Here is a 23,740-nt window from a genome sequence, read left to right on the forward strand (position 1 = left end):
TAAATTTTAAATGGCTTTTAAATTGATCCAGTGTTCTCTTTTGCATGGTTCCTCCAGTAAAGAAATGTGTTTCACACTACACCTTTTTCAGCTTTGCGCTAGTTTTGCATGAAGGGCAGAAACTTTCTGATGCCCTCTTCACACAGCCTCATCAGCCCCTCAGGAGTGGTCCTCTGAGGACTGTACTAATGAGGACTGGTGTTTCTGTCTTTAGATGACTGCAGTAGTCTGTTCCCTTCTACTAATACTAAACATATTAAAAACTCCAATCAGGCTCTACACTGCCCCCTGGTGGAGGATAGACTTCAATGTTAAACAATGTTGTGTTTGAGGCTTCTCGGTGCTATGCTATGCGATGCTACAAAATGATGTACAGCTATCTGTAGCCAGAAAGAAACTGCTTAATCATTTAAGGTGGAACAGAAAAACAGAATAAGGAGCCTCTGCACAAAAAGCTCATGACATGCGTCAATTGTTACAGTAACAAACGCTAGTTTGATAAAGTGCTTAATATTTAGAAATGTTTGCCTCAGACAGACAGACACACACTTTCTTCACTTCTGCTTCCTCAGTAAAATTGAATAAACTGAGTGCTCTAAATCTTCAGTGGTGTCACATACAGCTCGCAGAAATTTAGCACACAGAGAGAGAGAGAGAGAGAGAGAGAGAGAGAGAGAGAGAATATGAACTTGACTGTGACTAAAGGAGATGAGGAAAGAAATTATGGGTGAATTTGGCTGAAAGTGTTTGTGTTCCTCTGAGAGCTGTTAGTGCTACAGTGGGGCAAAAAAGTATTTAGTCAGCCACTGATTGTGCAAGTTCTCCTACTTAGAAAGATGAGAGTGTTCTGTAATTTTCATCATAGGTACACTTCAATTATGAGAGACAAAACGAGGAAAAAAAATCCAGGAAATCACATTGTAGGATTTTTAAAGAATTTATTTGTAAATTATGGTGGAAAATAAGTATTTGGCCAATAACAAAGGTTCAACTCAATATTTCGTAATATAACCTGTGTTGTCAATGACAGAGGCCAAACTGTTCCTGTAAGTCTTCACCAGGTTTGCACACACTGTAGCTGGTGTTTTGGCAGTGATGTTTTGGGGCTGTCTCTGGGCAACACGGACTTTCAACTCCCACCACAAATTTTCTATGGCGTTGAGGTCTGGAGACTGGCTTGGCCACTCCAGAACCTTGAAACGCTTTTTACGGAGCCACTCCTTTGTTGCCTGAGCGGGGTTAGGGATCATTGCCATGCTGGAAGACCCACCGCATTCTATCTTCAATGCTCTCACTGATGGAAGAAGGTTTTGGCCTAAAATCTCACGATACATGGCCCCGTTCATTCTTCCCTTAACACGGATCAGTCGCCCTGTCCCCTTTGCAGAAAAACAGCATGATGTTTCCACCCCTATGCTTCACAGGACGCATGGTGTTCTTGGGGCAACTCAGCATTCTTCTTCCTCCAGTTTTTACCAAAATGTTCCATTTTGGTTTCATCTGACCACATGATATTCTCCCAGTCCTCTTCTGGATCATCCATATGCTCTCTGGAAAAATTCAGATGGGTTTGGACATGTACTGGCTTAAGCAGGGGGACACACCTGGCACTGTAGGATTTGAGTCCCTCTCTGCGTAGTGTGTTACTGATGGTACCCTTTGTTACTTTGGTCCCAGCTCTCTGAAGGTCATTCATCAGGTCCCTCCGTGTAGTTCTGGGATTTTTGCTCACCATTCTCATGATCATTTTGGCCTCATGTAATGAGATCTTGCAGGGTGCCCCAGATACAGGGAGATTATCAATGGTCTTGTATGCCTTCCATTTTCTTACAATTGCTCCTACAGTGGATTTATTCACACAGACCTTGCCTATTGTAGATTCACTCTTCCCAGCCTGGTGCAGGTCTACAATTTTCTTCCTGCTGTCCTTCGACAGCTCTTTGGTCTTGACCATGGTTGAGTTTGACTGTTTGAAGCTGGGGACAGGTGTCTTTTAAACAGATAACAAGGTCAAATGTGTACCTTTAATACAGGTAACAAGTGGAGGACAAAAGAGCTTCTTAAAGAAGTTACAGTCTGTGAGAGCCAGAAATCTTGCTTGTTTGTGGGTGACTAAATGAATATTTTCCATCATAATTTACAAATAAATCCTTTAAAAATCCTACAATGTGATTTCCTGCATTCTTTGTCTCATAGTTGAATTGTAACTATGTTGAAAATTACAGACCTCTCTCATCTTTCTAAGTAGGAGAACTTGGGATTCATTCATTCATTCATTATCTGTAAGCGCTTATCCAGTTCAGGGTCGCAGTGGGTCCGAGCCTACCTGGAATCATTGGGCGCAAGGCAGAAGTTGGGATTAATATATTACTATATTAATCCTGTTATTTAGACCAATCTGTAACCCAACATTCAACCTAATATTACAATTAACAATTGATCAGGTCACATTACAAATTGACTGCTCGCTTCACTGACACCTAGTGGCCTGGATGTATGGTGATTCTGTACTAAACCTATTATAAACACAGCCATCCTAGGGACAATGCAACGTGATTCTTAATCTCATGTGTGTTGCACTTTACATAAAAAATGTACTACTCAATAAGGAACACATTTATAAATGTCTCTTGCTGGTTCTGGTGGTACAAAATGCCTGACTGTTCCTTTAACCCAAGGTTTACACCCGGCTTTAGCTTAATGTTGATGCAAAGGTTTAACTCAGAATTCACCCAGAATTTTACTCCAGTATTTAACCCTGTACATGATTACACTGGACAGTGATCAAATTACAGCTTCTGGACATTCACTCCATCAGTCAGACATGGAGGAAAATCAATGGCAGAAAGTAAAAGAGGAGTTAGAGGTGGACATACTCCCTCCCACTATCCATCTCTCTTTGGCTCTCTCTCCAGTTTCTTTTCTTTTGCTCTCTCTCTCTCTCAATTTAATCTCAGGTGATTTTAATATCCTCTGAGAGAGATGTTGATCTTTAACTCCGAGGAACTGAAAAAAATCAGATAAAAAGGTTAAAGTTCTCAGGGAAATAAGAAAGGCTCACGACCAGATCAGATATTAAAGTTTGGATTTATTAAACATGAAGAACCTGCTGGAAGAGAGCAGTAAAGATGCATAAAGTACGTTTACCATAATGCCTTTAATGCAATGAAGTTGATATTTAGAATATTTAAAAAAGAATATTCAAATGTTACATAATAGTATCATTGGGCCTCATTTGTGAAACCTTCATAAAAATATTGTAAACGTATAATGGTCCTTCCCAAAAACATTCCAACAGATCCATGAACACTGCGTAAACAACAAATTCTGAGCACGTGCACGTTTCTTCACAATTAACATCCCATTACCATAATCCATGCCCATGAATTTCAAATGACCACCATAAAAGGAAGCGCTCAGACTGAGGAATCACAGCAAAAAGCCTTTAAAATCTCTGCAGAAAAGCAAAAGTAAACATCACTTTTGAGCTGATCTCTAAATTTCATTGAAGTGCATTATAATCTACACCTTTTATTTCCGGTCTATGTATATTTGTTTTGTTTGTTCACTTACAGGAACTAATAGTGAGGCATTAAATATAGTGCCATTTAAAGGCTCAGTTACAAAGTACTGTGAAAATGTTTTAGGCTCCTGAGAAAATGTGATTTAGGAAATCTACTAAACTCAGCAGTAAGAGTTTATTTGCACAAAAACCCTGATGTTAGAATAAAAAATATTCCAATTAAAACCCATTATTCCAGTAAGTAGTGATTGTTTTGTTTATGAATAGTATAATTGTATATAATAAATCATGGACGTCGTTAGACCTGTTTAGGCGGGCTGTAGCCCCCCAAATTCTTTCAGTTTCAACACTGGTTCTCTGTCTCCTGATAGCCGTTGGCTATCGGTCTGTATTGCTTTCTTGACAGAATACGCACACGTAGTGTTTCCAACCGTCCTGTCCTGTATTTTTAACACTAAAAGATGCATGTTTCAAACTGTTAGGGTACACGAGGGGCAGATTCTCCACGGCTCCTAAACAGAGAACACGCTTTTCATTGGTCATCACCTTTATTTAGCCAATCAGCAGCCAGAGTGATCTGTCCATCATTAAGTGCTGCAGCCAATGGAGTCACAGTCCCTCTTTCAGGGGGTTGTTCTGTGGCAATGCTGAGAGCAGCAGGTCAGAGCTGAAACACTGGGACTTACAGCTCTGCTTTAGATAGAACTAATGTTATCTCACCTCCTTGTGGCTTCGCTTACTCAGTACCTCGTCAAGGAAATTTGCTGCTATGAGGCCTTTACCCCAGACCTCCTGGTTAAATCTTAGACCCCTTAATCATTAATCTCTAGTGGTGGCCCTGTAATAAATAATTATACATAATTTTATACAAGCAACACACTTATTTAGAAGATCAATTATTTTAAATAATGGTAATTTTAGGGGCCTAAGGCATTTTCACTCTGCTGCAAGTTCACTGAGGTTTGTCCCACACAATTCTACAAAAGATCCTACACAGAAGCTAAATCTGTTTCTCCTTGACATGAAATCCTTTTAGTGCTGTGTGATATTAAGCATAAATCAATATCACCATTAATTGTACATTTTACCACGATTACGATTAATGAGGAATTATTTTGTTTTTGTATTTTGACCCTCATAGTTAGGGACGAGGCTTGTACTGTAAAAAGCTGGGATAATTTTTCTAATGTTGCTGGGAGCTTGTTGTCACTTGGTCGGCCTCAGTGTTTAGGTTGCTTCCATGTGGCAGATAGGGGCAGAACCACGTGACTACAGCCTGTTAGCGTGATTTTAAAGGGACAGCAAGCTATTACAGGTGCGAAACTGCGACAGAGCAGGGCCACGGGCAAGGCTCTTGCACTGCAATTTCCTCATGTTAAATATATCATATCTTAAAATTGTTCCTTATTTTGAGGACTTAAAAGCTCCTGCTTGTAATGTCCCAGTGTCCAAGGAGCCAAGCCCAGACAGCATCGGTATTAGCATGGGATCTGCTGGACTCTGTTTTTAAAGATGGCTCTAAACATTGCACAAGTAAAGAATGGATTTCATTACTTAACGGTAGCTAGCCAGTGAGGAGAGAACCAGCTAACAGCCAATAAACCTGTATAGCCCCCAAAGACACTATAGTGCTCTCAGTAGAACTCTGTTAAATCCAGCAGCAACACATCAGCCATTTGCACAGGTGGCACTACAGACCTTAAACTCTTTTATAGTGAAATAATCCACATGAAATAACTGTCCACATGAGTAACAACATGATTTAACAAACAATTGCCCTTTAGCTAGTGGAAACTGCTCTGAATAACAAGTTGTATTAGGAAGATGACGGTTTAGTGAAATTTCATTTGATTTTGTGTGTTATTTATTTATTATGTATTTAGTCTGTACATTATAATCATTATTTTTAATCACAATTTCAGTGTCTATCAGAAATTACACACATTTTGCACTATTACATGAGCTGATATGAATTTAGTTTGTACCTATCGAGGGTTATATTAAACATTCAGCTCAAATGATCAAAGTTTTAAATAAATAAATGAATTAAAAACCACAAAAGCCTTGCCAGTGGAATTCAGAGGGGCAAAAATGCATGGGCGCGTCTAAAACTAAAACCTAATCTACTGATCCTTAGCCTCCTCCCATCTCCATTCACAATCACTTCTCTCCTCTCCCTACCTCACTCTTGATCCCTCACTCCTCCCTCTGGTTTAGAGCTGGATCTTCCTTTCTTCTCGAGTTAATCCCTGTTCTTTTATCTGTTTATAACTCAAAATTATGGATCCACATATATAAATACGGAAGAATATACCCTGAAGTCACTGCTTTCTGCCATAATTCCACATCAAACCTACAGCCAACACCTGATAAATCACCTAAAATATTAGTATTAGTAATAAAGTATTATTAAATAATAATATTTTCTGTTATACAACTCTTTAAACAACTAATAACACAATGCCGTTGGAGCTTAACACACTCTGAGGAGAACAGTAACTGGCCAGCGAACAGATGCCATCATGAACAAGCATCGTGATGAGTGACAGGGGAAGAGGCTCAAGGTACAGAATGTCTGTGGCATCAATAATGTCTAAGATTTAATGAAAGTGTCTTCAAGCCTTACATCTGTTCCTTTTGGCACTGATCACAAACATTAACCTACAGTCAGTGTCTACAAAACAACACACAAAACAAAAAGAAAAATCCCAACAGATATATCTACAGAAACGAGGAGTGAAAGTCACTTAGAAAATACTGTTTTTTAAAAAAATGTCCTCACGTACAGCACTTTAATAAAGCACCTGAGTTTAGCACTTTGTTAAAGTGGATAGTTAGAAGACCTGGTAACTACCTTAATTTGATCCCAGCAAATCAGACTGACTTCAAAAGGGTACCAGGTGAGATTTAGCAGATACACTCACTCTCTGTCAGATCAGAGGAAATATCCAGCCGGAATTCACTCCCTCCTCAGAGAGAATTTAATAAATGAGGTCCAGAGAGAGGAAGAGGATAAGAACAAGAGAACTTCAAAAAGAAAGTAGAGAAACAGCTCCACCACCTTAAAAATAAAGGGGGAGAGAGGGGGGAGAGAAAGAGCGAGAGAAGGGTGGAGAGCGATAATAGAGAGATAATAGAGAGAGAGTTATAGAGAGATAATACAGAGAGATAATATGGCACAAGAGTGCAACAACACAATGTGATAATAAAGTGAGAAAGGATGTAAGAATGGGAGGTGTTAGAGAGGGGGAGAGAGAGAGAGAGAGAGAGAGAGAGAGAGAGAGAGAGAGAGAGAGACACTAGGGGGAGGAAAGATGAGAGACTGTGAATGGAGAATGGAGAGAGAGAGAGAGAGAGAGAGAGAGAGAGAGAGAAAGAGTGAGGGAGTTGGTGAGAGAAAGAGGTGAGAGGCAAAATTGGGCAAAACCTCACAGTAGTTGTTGTGAAAAACCCAGTCTTGCCCAAGAGGAATTTAATAAATCAGAGCTAGAGCTGAGTGATCAGCATTAACAACGTCATTGTTCCTGAAATCATCTAAAAAATTAAATCCTCATAAATAAAACCAAAACCCTTTATTTATTTTTTTTTTCAGTTTGAAGCAGGAGGTGTCCTCATGGTTTTGAAGCTCGAAGATGATTTGTTTTTAATTTAAAACGTAAACCCCTCTGGAACTGGATTAAGTGAAACTCTAGCTCTCAATTTACCAAAACATCACCTTTAAAAACCCCTGGAATTAAATGCCTGCAGGTGACGGAGGCACCAGATTATAAATAGGCAAACTTCTGTTGGGTTATGAAGAAAAGATGCCCGCCCTCACTGTTATTAAAGGGGGTGTGTTGTATTTACAGTTGTTATTTATGAGCAATTATTTGTGTTTGTTCCTGTGTCCCTGCTTTTCTTCTACCCATCATCGTGTTGTTTCAAATTCCCTGTGGTCACCTCCTCCAGCGGTGGGCTGGGAGATAGCTGTGGATCAGTGTCCACAAAGTGCTTGACAATATAAGTGTGGTTAAAGCATTAAAAACCTCCTCCAGCGTCTTCTCAGGGAATGTTACAATATTGTGGGTAGGTGGATTGGCGACTCAAAAGTACCGTAGGTGTGTGAGTGAATGTGTGACTGTGTGTGTTGCCCTGTGAAGGACTGGCGCCCCCTCCAGGGTGTATTCCCGCCTTGCGCCCAATGATTCCAGGTAGGCTCTGGATCCACCGTGACCCTGAATTGGATAAGCGGTTACAGATAATGAATGAATGAATGAATGAATGTTTTTAACCTGAAAGTCTAACTTCACCAAAGCCTCAACAGCATTTTACCCAAAATACAGGGACTTTTACCTGAAATAATGAAACAATATTGAAAATATATTGAAACAATTTTAATATTTCAAAATACTGCTAATTTACCCTAAGAAATATTTTGACTTTATTCTCAAAATCTAAAAGCAAACTATTTCATCTGTGTCTTTAAAACACTGTGGCACAGATGAGGTGGAATGTATTCCGATAAATGTCTGTCACCAGCAACAAACACTGAGGCCAACAACTAAATAATGTGACTATGACAAAGAAGGTAAATTCTAAAAGAAGATCCCCAGAACAGATCCCAGAGGATCACTGCGACTAACAGCAGCCTAGGAGAAACAACATTCCTGAATACAGATGAAGTGCAGCCTGCTGGGATTTAAGGAACAAAGTAGGAGAGAAAGAGAAAATGAGAGAGAGCTGTGAGAGTTTTATCAATCACTCAGGAGCTAAGTGTCACAATATCAAACACTCAAACAACAATAAGAAGAAGATCATGAGGAGAGAGGAGAGTGAAGGTCATTATAAAACTTCAGGAGAACCGGAAGGTTGGACAAAACGTAAAGGAATGAGACAGAGGGAGATCTAGACAGTGAGAGAGAGAGAGAGAGAGAGAGAGAGAGAGAGAGAAAACATAAGTATAGCATGTAGTATAACTATAAACCGAGGATGTCTGTATTAAAAAGAAATGAAATCAATTGGAAATAGGTACAGGAGTTCTCCCAGGGGAGTGTCTGATAGATTAGAGTTCCTTTAAAGAAACATCTCCCTTGTTGGTGGGGAAAAAGAAAAAAAGGGAAAAAAATATCCCAATCATCCAACCACAGTCCGCTATAAAGTGCTGTAAAAACAGGGCTGTTTTCATCTGCATCTTGTCACGTTAGTCACACTGTGTCTAGAAATCTGAACTATACTCCTCAGATAGCAAAATAACACTGGCCCTGGTCTGTCAAACATTCCCCATTTTTGTGGCCCACCTGCCAAACATGAGCATGTCCCTCACACTTGCCACGTGAGGGCCACATAAACACCAAATTAGGGCCACATTGCACCAGAGGTCACCTTTAATGTCACTTTTAGCTCATATCCAGTTTGCCACTGCCTTCACTGTCATACCTTTGTCAGACATTTATCAGATCTGAGACATGTGACTATTTTAGCAGTTCTTTTTAAAATGTGGACCAGTTTAAAAACAGTTGCTCAAAAGTACTGCATCTTTGCCAGGGGTGGCCCACATCCGCGTGCTATCTGGGACAGAGAAGACATTACACTAAGAAAGGGATCAGATTAACAACTCAGGGCAGCACAGTCACCTACTATCTGATTCCAAACCCAATACACATCACCTGATCCAGAAGGCTCTGGTTGGCTGGATTACAATTATTGGCATTAAGAAGGAGGAGGGGCCAATGTGATTAAGGTTAAATTAAACCTGAGATTTAACGCTGAATCACAGACGATAATCAGGATATGTTTGATCCTGAAAGTCCGAGACCACAGTTGGCCTCTTTACAGGTGGGTAATCATTTTGTTTGTTTGTTTTCATCTTTATTTAATTACCCATTGTTAGCCTTTCGCCAAACTCGACCTTCTCTCCACTCACCTGAGTTCCTTCTCCAGTGAAGGACACAGCAAGGCGACAGGCAGATGTTACAGCAATTGGATCAGTCGCTCAGGACCCCTGAGCCATCAGGGCGAGTCCTGAGAATGTAGGAGGTGTGTTCTTTTGTTTGTTTCTGAATGTATCTAATGGAACCGAGGACGCTGTCCTGAAAGGAAGAGAAGGAGAAATGTCAGTGAGTTTTGGTTGAATACAAATCAATCCAATTAGGATTGTATTTTCTGTAGTATCTAGAGGAGCTGAGCTCCTCTGGCATCAATTAGTATTTAAAGAAGACATTGCCCTTATCCACAAGTGAACACATTTCTGGGGTCTTAATGAAATCTCTGTGATGACCTTTAATCAAAATACCACAAGGTTCAAACAACACAGCAACATTCTCAGCCTGTCTGAACAGCCCTGTTCTGAATAACCAGGTTTCAGCACCTGTTTCCTTAATTGAGAATGAACCACAGGTCAGTTTTGTTCTGTTTAACCTCACTTTTGTGCTCTGAAATAAATTCAGGTACAGTACTGTGTTTGGAAAGACGAGGAGATGGGACAATATTTAAAAAAATATATCACTTTATCTCATGTTTACTGACTTAAGCAGACCGCAAAAAATAAACTGATTTGGTGGCTTTATTTCACAGTGTGTATGTTGGTAGGTGTTCCAGATGTTCCACGTTAATCTGCTACTGCACAGAAAATGTGATTTTTTTTTTTTATTATGACTGATTTATAGAACTAGACTGAAGGCCTTACACATTCAATTAATCATCAACAATATTAACAAGACATGGGGGAGCCAACCATTTAAAAGAAAAAAAGGTATTATTTTGCTTGTTTGTATATTACTTAAATTTACCCATGATGTTGCCTTGCACTGTGTGTGTTTTATATTCAACTGATGAACTCTGAACCTCAGCTCAATATTTACTGCAGCTGCTAAACACAGATAACGTCAAAACCTCAGATCATTTTGATTTAAAGATTTTAAGTAAATTCAGTGCTTGTTTATAACTCAGAATTCATGAATAATTAATAAACATGAAAATAATCCATTATAAATATTAAAACCAGAAAAACAATCTACATTCTGTCTCTCAGTCGATCTGAGCCTTATATTTATACCATTCGGCACTCTGAGCTCGGCCTCATATTTACACCATCCTGCAGTCTGTGCTCTGCCTCATATTTACACCATCCTGCAGACTGATTTCAGTCGCAGATTTATACACCGTCCAGCAGTCTGATCTTAGCTTCATACTCAGAAAGAAAAAAATATTCAGAACCTTGTCTGGCCCCGGGGTGTGACTAGACTGTACGAACATCAGGGGCTGAGCCCTTGTCCCATTTAACATTTACACAGCCTGTCCTCTCAATTCCACAGCATCTCCATAGATTCAAAAAGGTTGCTCAGGTCATCCTAAAATAGTGATTTCACATGCAATTGATCAGGTTTTATTCAGCTCAATTGTGTTGATAGAAACAATACAAAGTAAAATATTTCATTCACATGGACAAAAATGAAGATTTACATCAATTCAAATATCCAAAACTTGATGTATTTATCCCACTGCATTTGTTTAAAGAGAACGTCTGAGATTGTGGCTAGGAGCAGGTGTTGTTTACATTCCGAGCCTAAGCATCGAACGGCATGTTTGAGGGGAAAAAAACAACTGTTGTTTGTACAAGAATGACATGTGTCTGAATGTTTTTATTCACTGTTTGAATTACCACTGAAACTCATTTTTTCTAGCACTTTCAGTAATGCAGTTAGCCGTCAGTTAGTGATCAGAAACAGCAAAATAAGTCAATGTTACCCACCTATTGATAGAACTCATTTTGGTTCATGCATTTGGAGTTCTCTCCATTGTCTAAAAATTCACCAGATGCCTTCACCATGAGGAGAGAGAGAGAGAGAGAGAGAGAGAGAGACCGGTTTCCAGCTTGAAAGCTGACTGAAGAACTAGCAAATGGTGAGGAAACATCTTATGAATTTTGTAAAAAAAAAAAAAAAAAGGAGAGAAAAGAAAAAGAAAAAAAATGTTTGTGGTGCAGCAGGTAGTGTCGCAATCACACAGCTCTAGGGACCTGGAGGTTGTGGGTTCGATTACTGCTCCGGGTGACTGTCTGTGAGGAGTGTGGTGTGTTCTCCCCGTGTCCACCTGGGTTTCCTCCAGGTGCTCGGGTTTCCTTCCACTGTCCAAAAACACACATGGGTAGGTGGATTGGCGACTTGAGTGTGTGAGTGAATGTGTGTGTCTGTGTTGCCCTGTGAAGGACTGGCGCCCCCTCCAGGATGTATTCCTGCCTTGCGCCCAATGATTCCAGGTAGGCTCTGGACCCACCGTGACCCTGAACTGGATAAGCACTTACAGATAATGAATGAATGAATGAATGAATGAATGAATATGAATGATGCCGAATCTGCTTCGAGGTTAAATGACCATTGTCCTGTTTTAAGGTTAAACACACAGGGCACTGGAATGAACTACCTCAGTCTTTCACATATTGATACTAAATTTCTGGTTGTTTCTTGCTTGCGCTGCCATCCCTTGTTAAAAATTGGCTGTCTTAAAAAAATTATTTCATTAAATTAGTTGCAACCTGCTTCTTAAAAGCTGTGATCACGATTTAGATCAAAAAACGATTTTTATATAATTCTGAGGTTTCCTCGCAATTTGCTAGGATTCCAGTCTGTTTGCATGCTCGAAACTGATCTATTACATTTATGAAGCTCCAGTGTCAGTAAAGTGCTTTTATTTATTTATATATAAACTGATAGTCTAATGAAACATTGAAAACCATGAACTGAAATGAGGATATTGCTATTTCTGCTCCATGGGTGGGTAATAATGACTTATTTTTTGCTGTTTCTAATTACTTAAGTCCTCTCCAGGGTGCGTTCCTGCCTTGCGCCCAATGAATCTGGGTAGGCTCCGGACCCACCCTGAACTCAGTTACAGACAATGAATGAATGTCTTCCTGTGGTAATTCAAACAGTGAATAAAAAAACTAGACACGCTAAATTCATCCACGTACAAACAGCTGTTTTTCTCCTCAAACATACTATTCCACCTTAAAAGACACAGAACTTCTAAACGTAAACAAACCTGATAACAGCGTTTCCCCACAATCGTAGGCATACCCTTTAAAAATACTTTATTTAAAACCACCTGTCGCTACTAGATTTGCGCTGCTGCCCGATCTGGATTAATATTATTCTTGTGTACACTTTGCTAATAGCGCTGATATTTTACTTATTTCTTCTTTGAGCATAATAATAAAGAGACACGGCCCTTTTATTAACGTCATGTAGGTCGCAGATCGTTATTCGTCATGTTTTGTTTAAACAGAAGAATACCTCAACACGGATATGGTCAATTGTAAATAAACACACTTTGCAGGTACTCCAGTTATTTAAAACGGTAACGGACAGTGAGGAAAGACTAACTAAAGTTTGTGTGTGTTTAAATTTACTCACGCTAAACTCCTCTCTGCTAAACTACACCTGTCTACATCAGGTCGCGCTGCGGCTTCATTTAAGGTGGAAGGGAAAATTCGAACAGGAACAGGAAATTAGCTAAATTAAATAACTCTAGTCAGCAATTAGCTAATGAGCTAATGTTTAAACAATGTGTGGTATGGTTGACAGGGAGCGCTAAAGAGGGTATTATTGTCGCCACCTGGTGGGTTGGATAGGACGATAAAAGCCCCAGGATCACCAATAATTTTCACTTCCGCTTTCGATCAATCAAGGTGGTGTGTGTGGGCGTGCAGCGTCGTCGCGGCGGTGGAAGCTGAGTCGTATTTCTCTGGCTGAATCGGAAGCCAAGTGTCCGAGGTTTAAGCAGGTTTCTAGCCTTGCTTGACTACCCAGCGATCTATAGTGTAGATGGTGGTTTGAGGCCACGGATAACTGACTTCGCCGTTAAGGCTTTACACTTGATTGCAGTTGCCTGAACGTCATTGTTCCGGTGCTGGTTGATCGCACTTTGCAGCAGCTAGGTTGGTGTTTCTCTTTTTTTTATATTAGTGCATCTTATCTTGGTGGATTAGGAATTGTGATATGGGGAGCAATGCGGTTAATGTCGATTTATGTTTTAACTCCAATATAGTAATTGACTGCGGTGGCCTGAATGTCACACTTCCTGTGCCAGTTGATCGTGCTTTGCAGCCTCTAGGTGGGTGTTTATTTTTTTTAGTGTATCTCATCTTAGCGTTTTTGATATGTTTTAATGACAGGAGTGTACTGAAATGTAGACTGATCCTGTGTTTTATGTTTCAGTGGGGCCAGGCCTGGTTGCCTGTAGGCCACTGTTTTCTTTTGTTTCTTTTCTTTTTTTTCTCTCCCTTCTTTTTATATTACTTGCTTGCCTCTCATGCCAAATTTTAGCAGTATTGTATTGTTTTATTGAGCCATCTGTACTGTTGTCTTTTAGTTTTCTTCTCTTAGTGGACCATAGGACCACTATTTTTACTCAGTGTTACTAGGGGTTGCCCTTTATGCCCATTTAGTGTTTAACACATTTGAATAAGTCTTAATCGTGATGACCCTAGAGTAATTATTAGTGTTCTGCCCCAAGGCTTAAGTTTGAGTACTTTTGGTTTCCTTCTTTTTGGGAGTGGTTTATGTTTAGAGGTGTTTTCTTTGTTTTGTTTCCTTGGGGTAATTAACTGGAACTCCTTTATTACTCTGGGCATCTTACTATTAACCTTTTAGGCTTTGCCAGAGGTATTGGGCTGAATGGGAGTGTTCCTGGTGTTCACTATTGAATTCAAGACTCGTGTTAATGTGAATTGATTTTTATACTGTGTTGACTGAATAAAGTGCCTTTTGTTAAGCAGCCTTATCACTCATTTATTTGAGAAACCTGACAGGGGTCCCCATACCCTTTAGACAATTGGGGTGGCGTAGTCGTGGTTATTGTATGTGGCGGTAAGCTCTTTTATTTTATAGAGGGTGCATAGTAGTAGCCCCTGGAGCGTGCGCCCCCGCCACATTCTTGGCGTAGTCGGCAGGATCGTGATTAGATTAAGGCTGTTTGACAGGTGTGTGGTCAATAGTATATGGTGGCTCAGTATTTGGCTTGGCAAGTAGGTGTTTGGAGGGAGAGGAGAAGGGAGAAGGAGGAGGGACGAAGAGAGCGGTGGTCACGGCTGGACTGAAGCGTTGATGCCAACAGAAGACTTTTGCCATCCAGAAGGAGCCTGAGGACCTGGGGATTGGAGCTGAAGCCACTTACACCTACAGATTTTTTTTTTTTCCTTCCATTTCTCTCTCCTTTGTTTTTTTCTCTTTTCTTTTGGGTTTTGGTTATAGATTTAGTTTTCTTTCTTTTTCTTGAGAGAGTATATTTCTTTAAAAAAAAAAATAAATAAAAAAAAAATTATATATATATATATAATAATGGCAGATGAGAATTTGGCAGATCAGCTTAAGGCCCTTACCGAGCTAGTTCAGCAGCTCAGGACAGAAAATACTAGACTCAGAGAGGAGGTAACTCAGAGACCTGTAGCCGCAAGGGTAGATAACGCGGTTGAAGGTACTTCCAGGCAATCATATACTTCTAGTTCTGTCCAGGGGAACTCTTCGATTGTGGGTGGAGTAGTAGAACGTTATGTTTATGTGCCTAGGGACAGAAAATGTCCCAGGTTTTCTGGAAACCCGGCAGTAGATTCCCTTAAGGTGGAGGAATGGATAGAAGAGGTTCGGCGGTATTTGATATTACGTCCTGGGTCTAGGGGTGAGCAGGCTTTGAGCGTACTTGACCTGTTGGATGGCGAAGCAAAGGCAGAAGTTAAGTTTCGTCCTGACTCTGAGAGGGAAGGACCAGAAGGGATTTTTAGTATTTTAAGTAGTGTGTATGGGTGTTCGCAGTCATGCGTTAGTCTGCAAACTCAGTTTTTTCAGCGGCGACAACGTGAGGGCGAGTCATTAAGAGTTTATTCCCATGCCTTAATGTCACTAATGGAGGCTGTGAAGCGTAGGGATCCTTTATGTTTTGCCAGTCCTGACATTACCTTGCGCGATCAGTTTATTGAACATATACGTGATAGTTCACTGCGAAGGGAGTTACGGCGCCAGGTCCGTGTAGACTCCGAGGTGACCTTTTTGGATATTCGTAGCGAAGCAATTCGTTGGGCGGAGGAAGGCGAATCTTTCAGCCATCGCCCCCGAGTACACTCTTGTCACACCCATTTAGTAGCTGAGCGCGAGGGAGATGTAAATGCTGTTTTGGTTAACCGTTCAGGCGAACTGACAGACCTAAAGGAGAACATACGGAAGCAACAAGTCCAGTTGGATGCTATCATGCAGCGTCTCGAGTCTGCCCCTTTAGTCCCTAGGCCCCAAGGTCACCAGATTAACCGCCATTCACGGTATCGGTTTCAGGCCGACGGTAAGCCAATATGCCTACGTTGTGGTCAGCCGGGGCACATTGTTCGTTTTTGTAAAGCAGAGGCCAGTGTTGGACTAAGAGTGGGGGGAGCAGTAGACCGGGCTACCGTTCAGCAACAGGAAAACTAGTACCCCCCGATACAATAGCCCAGGTGTCGGGAGGGGAGGAACAGGGCTTTGGACTTTCAGGAGCAACAAGGTTAGTTGGTGAATGCCCTACAGTGGAGATCGAGATTGGGGGAGTGGTAGTGCCTTGCTTATTAGATACCGGGTCAATGGTAAGCACAGTTACAGATCGGTTTTTTAATGAGTATTTGCGAGGTCACTTGCAGCCATCCTTGCAGTCATGTCCATGGTTGCAGTTAAAGGCTGCTAATGGACTAGATATTCCATACTTGGGGTATCTGGAAGTGGACGTGTGCGTTTTTGGCAAGGTTTTACCCCGTATGGGTATTTTGGTCACTAAAGGTTCTAGTGAGTCTAATACTCTTCTCTCTAAGAACGCTATTCCCGGGTTGCTGGGGATGAATATAATTAGTCAGTGTTATAATGAGCTGTTTTTACAACATGGGTCGGCACTGTTCCGTTCCCCAGAGGTCCAACAGGCTGGTAGGGTGTGGCAAAGAGCATTTTCGCAATGTCAGCATTTGGAGCGTACTTGTCATGGGGGTAGGGTAGGCCTGGTTAGAATGCAGCGTGGCCCTGCTGTTCGAGTACCAGCTGGCACTATGAAGTTTGTGCCTGCCTTGTGCCATGGTGGTCTGGGGCGTGCCCTTTCTTCCGGGATGTTGGAGCCAGCATCCTTTGTGGATGGCCATTTGCCCGGTGACCTTCTCATCCCTTCAGCCTTTTTGACTGTGGAACAGGGAGTGATACATGTGCCTGTGGTGAATGTGAGTTATCAAGATAGGTGGCTTCAGCCCAAGGTGGTGCTGGGGGAGCTTTATGTACCTAGATGTTTTTCTAGTGGTAGTACCGTGCAAGTCCAGAGAGATGAGCAGCAGCAAGTGGTGACAATTCAGTCTGTTCAAAGGGATGATGGGTTTGGCATTGATTTTTCCCAATGTACTTGGCCCTCTCTTTCTGATCAAGAACAGGAACAAGCTCGAGCGGTTTTGGAGAAGTATCGGGACACCTTTAGTCAACATGATGGTGATTTGGGATGTACTACACTGGTTCAGCATACCATCCCTCTTGTGGATCCTATTCCAGTGAGGCAGAGGTATCGGCGCCTTGCACCTTCGCAGTATGATCTAGTGAAAGCCCATATACAAGAACTGGTAGATCGTAAAGTAGCGAGCCCTAGTACAAGCCCTTATGCATCGCCCATAGTGGTTGTTCAGAAGAAGGATGGGTCCATCCGTTTGTGTGTCGATTATCGTCAACTTAATGCTAAGACGCGCAAAGATGCTTTTCCTTTGCCTAGGATCGAAGAATCCCTAGATGCTTTGAGTGGTGCTAAGTGGTTTAGTACATTAGATTTGGCCAGTGGGTATAACCAGGTGTCAGTAGCTAAACAGGATAGAGAGAAAACTGCCTTCTGTACACCTTTTGGCCTGTTTGAATTTAACAGGATGTCATTTGGTCTATGCAATGCGCCGAGTACGTTTCAGCGATTGATGGAACGGATTTTTGGCGACCAAAGTTTCCATTCCCTGTTGTTGTATCTAGATGATGTGGTCATTTTCTCTCCAACTGTCGAGCAGCATCTCCAACGTTTGGATATGGTACTGGGCAGGTTGCAACAGCATAACCTAAAACTGAAGTTACAGAAATGTAAGTTCTTTCAGACGGAGGTCGGTTATTTGGGGCATGTTATTTCCGCTGCAGGTGTGTCCACTGACCCGGAGAAGATCCGGGTAGTAGAGGACTGGAAAAGACCGTCAACGGTTAAAGAGTTGCGGTCCTTTTTAGGTTTTGCCTCATATTATAGACGGTTTGTGGAGGGGTTTGCTCATTTGGCGGCTCCCCTGCATCGACTTGTGAGTGCCATACAGGGCTCTAAAAAACGACCCAGGCCTAGAGTGCAGGATCCCCTTGGGCAACATTGGGATGAAGCCTGTGAGAGGAGCTTTTTAGGTCTTAAAGAGCGACTTGTAAGTGCACCTGTGTTGGGATATGCTGACTTCACTCGCCCTTTCCATGTAGAAATTGATGCGAGTCATGCTGGGTTAGGGGCAGTGTTGTCCCAGGATGTAGATGGGCAGCGACGGCCAATTGCATATGCCAGTCGTGGGTTGCGACCATCGGAGCGAAATATGTCAAACTACAGCACTATGAAGTTAGAGCTGTTGGCTTTAAAGTGGGCTGTAACTGAAAAATTTAGGGAGTATCTTTTGGGCAATAAATGTATCGTCTATACGGATAACAATCCGTTGAGTTATTTACAGTCTGCAAAACTGGGGGCAGTAGAACAGCGGTGGGCATCCCAGTTAGCATTGTTTGATTATGAGATCAAGTATCGCCCAGGCGTGGCCAATCGCAATGCAGATGCCTTGTCTCGGTTGCCTGTCCCTTCTGAAGCTTTTTCGGGGGGGTTGGTAGGAGGGGTTTCCATTCCCCTCGAGGTAGCTCATCAGGTAGGTGGCTTAGAGAGACGCGACCTGATGTGTCAGACAGTAGATGCAGTCCCTAGTCGCAGTAGGGCTGACCTTAAGGTGTTGCAAGCGGCTGACCCATGTATTGCCGCGTTCTTGCAGTATTGGAAGCAAGGACGGAAGCCTACGGTACTAGAGCTAAGAAGGGAGACAGAGGGGTTGAGGGAGTTGGTTAGGCAATGGCCTAGGATTATAGAGATTGAGGGTGTTTTGTACAGACAAGTTAAATTTCCATCAGCAACCAACCCAGTCTTTCAGTTGTTTTTGCCTAAGGCACTGCAGGGTGAGGTGCTCACCGGGCTACATGACCATCACGGTCACCAGGGTATAGAGCGCACTACGGACCTTGTGCGGCAGAGGTGTTACTGGCCTAAGATGTGGCAAGATGTGAGGGATTGGTGCCTTCAGTGTGACCGATGTTCCGTGGCTAAGGCCACACGCCCTAAAGTAAGAACTTTTATGGGTAGTTTATTGGCCACTCGACCTTTAGAAATTGTGGCCATCGATTTTACCCTTTTGGAGCGGGCTAGTAGCAGACAAGAGAATGTGTTAGTAATTACCGATGTATTTTCAAAATTTACCCAAGCATATCCAGTGCCTGACCAAAAAGCCAGTACGGTGGTGAGGGTGTTAACCGAAAGGTGGTTCTATGTGTATGGGGTACCTCAAAGGATCCATTCAGATCAGGGTCGTAGCTTTGAGGGGGAGTTGTTGCGACGCCTTTGTGAGCTCTACGGCATAGAGAAGAGTCGGACTACACCTTACCATCCGGAAGGCAATGGGCAATGCGAGCGTTTTAATAGAACTCTGCATGATTTGCTTAGAACTTTGCCTCCTGAAAAGAAAAGAAAGTGGCCGCAACTGTTACCACAGTTAGTGTTTGCTTATAACACCACGGTGCACCAGTCTACCCATTACTCCCCATATGAATTAATGTTTGGGCAGAAACCACAGCTGCCCATTGATAGGTTGTTGGGGAATGGTTGTGAGGAAGGGGAGGGGAACATTGATCTTTCTGATTGGGTAGCTCAACATAGGGAGCATTTGGCTGAGGTGTACGTTAGAGCAAAAGAACATTTAGAGGAGGCAGCAGCATATCGGAGGCGTAATTATAATGCACCAGCACCCCTACTTTCTCCAGGCACACGGGTTCGTTGTAGGAATCATTTTCAAGGTAGGCATAAGGTACAGGATCTCTGGAGTTCTACTGTTTTTGATATAGTGGAGTGCTTAGATCATGTGGGGACTCTGTATAAGATTAGGCCAACAGGGACTGAGGAAGGTTGCAAAACAGTGCATCGGTCAGAATTAAAGGTTCTGACCACGGCAACAAATTCATTAACACCAGCCGAAAAGGTTATTGTAGAACCCGGGTTAGCTTGTCATCAGGAGGTAGGTTTAGATGATTTAGAAGAAGAGAGTGTATCGGGAGAGGTATTGGTGGGTGTAGGGCCCCCAGTAGTTGATGTGGTTGGGAGGGTGACTGAGCCTCGTTTAGGTCAGGTAGTGGAACCTATCCAAGAGCAGCAGGGGTGTACAGTTAGCGCTCCTGCTATCCCCTTAGCTCCTCAGGTGCCGTTGATACCTGAACATCAAGGGCCGGAGTTTTTACCTGTTCCTATGTTGCGGCGTTCGGCTCGTAGCACTGCAGGCCAGCATCCAAACCCTTTCCACCTCCCTCGTGCAGCTACAGCAAATGGTGTTACTGGTTTAGTCACATCTGGCCCCGTTCTTACCATTTTTCGGCCATGGCAGTAGTGTTCTGGTGGGGTAACTAGTTCACCGGGACGGTGAACTTTGAAAGAGGGGGTGAATGTGGTATGGTTGACAGGGAGCGCTAAAGAGGGTATTATTGTCGCCACCTGGTGGGTTGGATAGGACGATAAAAGCCCCAGGATCACCAATAATTTTCACTTCCGCTTTCGATCAACCAAGGTGGTGTGTGTGGGCGTGCAGCGTCGTCGCGGCGGTGGAAGCTGAGTCGTATTTCTCTGGCTGAATCGGAAGCCAAGTGTCCGAGGTTTAAGCAGGTTTCTAGCCTTGCTTGACTACCCAGCGATCTATAGTGTAGATGGTGGTTTGAGGCCACGGATAACTGACTTCGCCGTTAAGGCTTTACACTTGATTGCAGTTGCCTGAACGTCATTGTTCCGGTGCTGGTTGATCGCACTTTGCAGCAGCTAGGTTGGTGTTTCTCTTTTTTTTTATATTAGTGCATCTTATCTTGGTGGGTTAGGAATTGTGATATGGGGAGCAATGCGGTTAATGTCGATTTATGTTTTAACTCCAATATAGTAATTGACTGCGGTGGCCTGAATGTCACACTTCCTGTGCCAGTTGATCGTGCTTTGCAGCCTCTAGGTGGGTGTTTATTTTTTTTTAGTGTATCTCATCTTAGCGTTTTTGATATGTTTTAATGACAGGAGTGTACTGAAATGTAGACTGATCCTGTGTTTTATGTTTCAGTGGGGCCAGGCCTGGTTGCCTGTAGGCCACTGTTTTCTTTTGTTTCTTTTTTTTTTCCTCTCCCTTCTTTTTATATTACTTGCTTGCCTCTCATGCCAAATTTTAGCAGTATTGTATTGTTTTATTGAGCCATCTGTACTGTTGTCTTTTAGTTTTCTTCTCTTAGTGGACCATAGGACCACTATTTTTACTCAGTGTTACTAGGGGTTGCCCTTTATGCCCATTTAGTGTTTAACACATTTGAATAAGTCTTAATCGTGATGACCCTAGAGTAATTATTAGTGTTCTGCCCCAAGGCTTAAGTTTGAGTACTTTTGGTTTCCTTCTTTTTGGGAGTGGTTTATGTTTAGAGGTGTTTTCTTTGTTTTGTTTCCTTGGGGTAATTAACTGGAACTCCTTTATTACTCTGGGCATCTTACTATTAACCTTTTAGGCTTTGCCAGAGGTATTGGGCTGAATGGGAGTGTTCCTGGTGTTCACTATTGAATTCAAGACTCGTGTTAATGTGAATTGATTTTTATACTGTGTTGACTGAATAAAGTGCCTTTTGTTAAGCAGCCTTATCACTCATTTATTTGAGAAACCTGACAGGGGTCCCCATACCCTTTAGACAATTGGGGTGGCGTAGTCGTGGTTATTGTATGTGGCGGTAAGCTCTTTTATTTTATAGAGGGTGCATAGTAGTAGCCCCTGGAGCGTGCGCCCCCGCCACAAATGTATCAGCGTTCGCGTGTAGTGACATTATGGGTATACATAGGGTGACCAGACGTCCCCTTTTTTAGACTTAAAAAAATGTCCGGCCGGAATTTTTACAAACTTTTGTTTTTCTAGAGCTTACATAGAATTTGGAGAAGTGTTTCGTTCACAAACTAGTCCCGCCCTCCCCTACTCCGATTGGTTCGCTTGAGTGGAAAAGGGGGCGTGGCGAAGTATCCTAAAATCTTCGGATTGGACGGTCTGACTGTAGAGCTACCGTTACTGGTCGATAACCTTCTCTGTAAACATTTAATTGGTCAGTATGCACGTCAGACGTCAGCCCCCCCGGAGACGTGTCCTCTTTTTCACCACCTCAGATCTGGTCACCCTAGTATAAATAATTCAACTTCACGATTGGCCTAGCGTTAAACATTAACATTACCCTAAAACCCCAGAAAAGTTAACATATTAGACTGTCTGAAATCTAACAAGCTGTTTGCGAAACAATCACAAAAGTAATCCTTACGAAAATATTTGGCTTACTCTTTTCTCCACACAGCAGTCGAGCCCAACTACTACAGCCCAACGTCTTCTGCTGATGGAGAGTCGACTCCAAAAGAATTCAATCATATAAACGCGATATTGATTCTTGGCCAAAGCTTCGAAAAGCTTGGAGTAAATTCTTACTATGATATAAGCTTAGAAAATGATCCAATGCTATTGATAAACATTTGGGGCAAAAGTCCAATAGAAGTAGACCCCTGGCCAACATCGCTTCTTTTCATGGCGCACCTGCTAATGTCAGCACTTAGCGGAACACTCCCGCTTGCCAGGAGGGGCAGAAAAACGCAAAATTAGGGACACGTTTTGTCAGAGGTCACGTTTTTGTCCATATTCAGTTTGCCATGGCCAGCACACATCTCTGCCAAAAGTGGGCCCGGTTTGTTTTGTGACTTGTGCAAACTAAGTACTATGTGGGCCACTTTTGATTCATACACAGATTGCCTGTACAGTGGGCCAGCAGTGCTGCATCTTTAACAGATGACCCACATTATCCTGCTATCTCGAATATTTACAGCATCCTGCAGTCTGATCAGAGCTTTAATATCACCCTTCGCTAAACCTCTAATCTGAAGATGTAGGAAACTCATACTCCATTTTCATGTAAAAAATATTACCCCCAATACCCCTAAAATAACCCCAATATAACCTCAAAATAACAACTATGAGGAAATCACATCACACTCAAACATGCTTTTCATGCAGATGAATTAGACTCATTAACTGTGTCGCTAAGCAACATTCATTTGCATTTGACCTGCTGAGTTTCCCCCCGAGATTCCAATGAATATCTCTCTCTCTCTCTCGCTGTCTGTCTCTCTCACACTTTCTGTCTGTCTCTGTGTGTGCTTGTGTGGTGTGATCCATAACTCTGTTGTTTGGGATTAAGTGATCTGTTAAACAGGAGATTAAATATCAAACACACTGACATCACAAACTCCGACCCGGCTTAAAACATCTTAACAGAAGTGCTATGCAAACTCTCACAGGACTTTCATTCATTAATCAGTTTTATTGCAGTGGATCTTGGCCTGTTGTTCTGGACCCTGTGAATACATTTCTACACCCTTGGGTTATTGCAGTAGTCTAAACTAATATGATAATCCTGGACTATTTAATATATTTCAAAAATAACTTTATCACCTGTATGAAAATTAATTAAGGATCTTATGAGTGAACTAAACTAATTTCCATATTAAAGATAGTATTTAGGTCACAGGCTAGGCCGCAAATGTCACAAATATTTATAAAATAATGGACGCCATGTCATTTATTGATGTCATTTAAGTCGACAGCACCACCTGGTGGTTAATGTATTTCAGCCGGGAAACATATTACAGAATGTGAACCAGTGACAGTGGTATGGACCAAAAATTGATATTAATTTGAATGTTGTCTGGTGGTATCTCCTGCACTTTAAAAAGCCAACAGCTACCCTACATGTATTGAATAAGACTACTGTCGCTGTTGTTTTAATTTTATTATTATTATATAAATATATATTTGTAACTTGAGGACATTCAGCGTGCTTATGGTGTTTCCATTAACCTTTAGTAAAATACAATTTTTAAAAACACTTTACATCAGGTTTA

The 23,740-nt window shown here is 42.0% G+C and overlaps 1 long non-coding RNA gene across 1 annotated transcript in view; it reads right to left on the bottom strand.

Annotated features, from left to right (window-relative positions):
- The window catches only part of LOC136705921 (uncharacterized), a 32,274-nt gene extending 19,283 nt beyond the window's left edge, over positions 1–12,991 (bottom strand). Inside the window, exons 1-2 of the long non-coding RNA XR_010804102.1 lie at positions 12,913–12,991; positions 9,426–9,591 (exon numbers count right to left, since the gene is read on the bottom strand). This is a non-coding gene — a long non-coding RNA (uncharacterized lncRNA). The remainder of the gene's footprint in view (positions 1–9,425; positions 9,592–12,912) is intronic.
- Positions 12,992–23,740: the final 10,749 nt, after the last annotated feature.

The sequence above is a fragment of the Hoplias malabaricus genome, chromosome 8, assembly GCF_029633855.1.
Source record: "Hoplias malabaricus isolate fHopMal1 chromosome 8, fHopMal1.hap1, whole genome shotgun sequence".
Taxonomy (NCBI): Eukaryota; Metazoa; Chordata; class Actinopteri; order Characiformes; family Erythrinidae; genus Hoplias; species Hoplias malabaricus.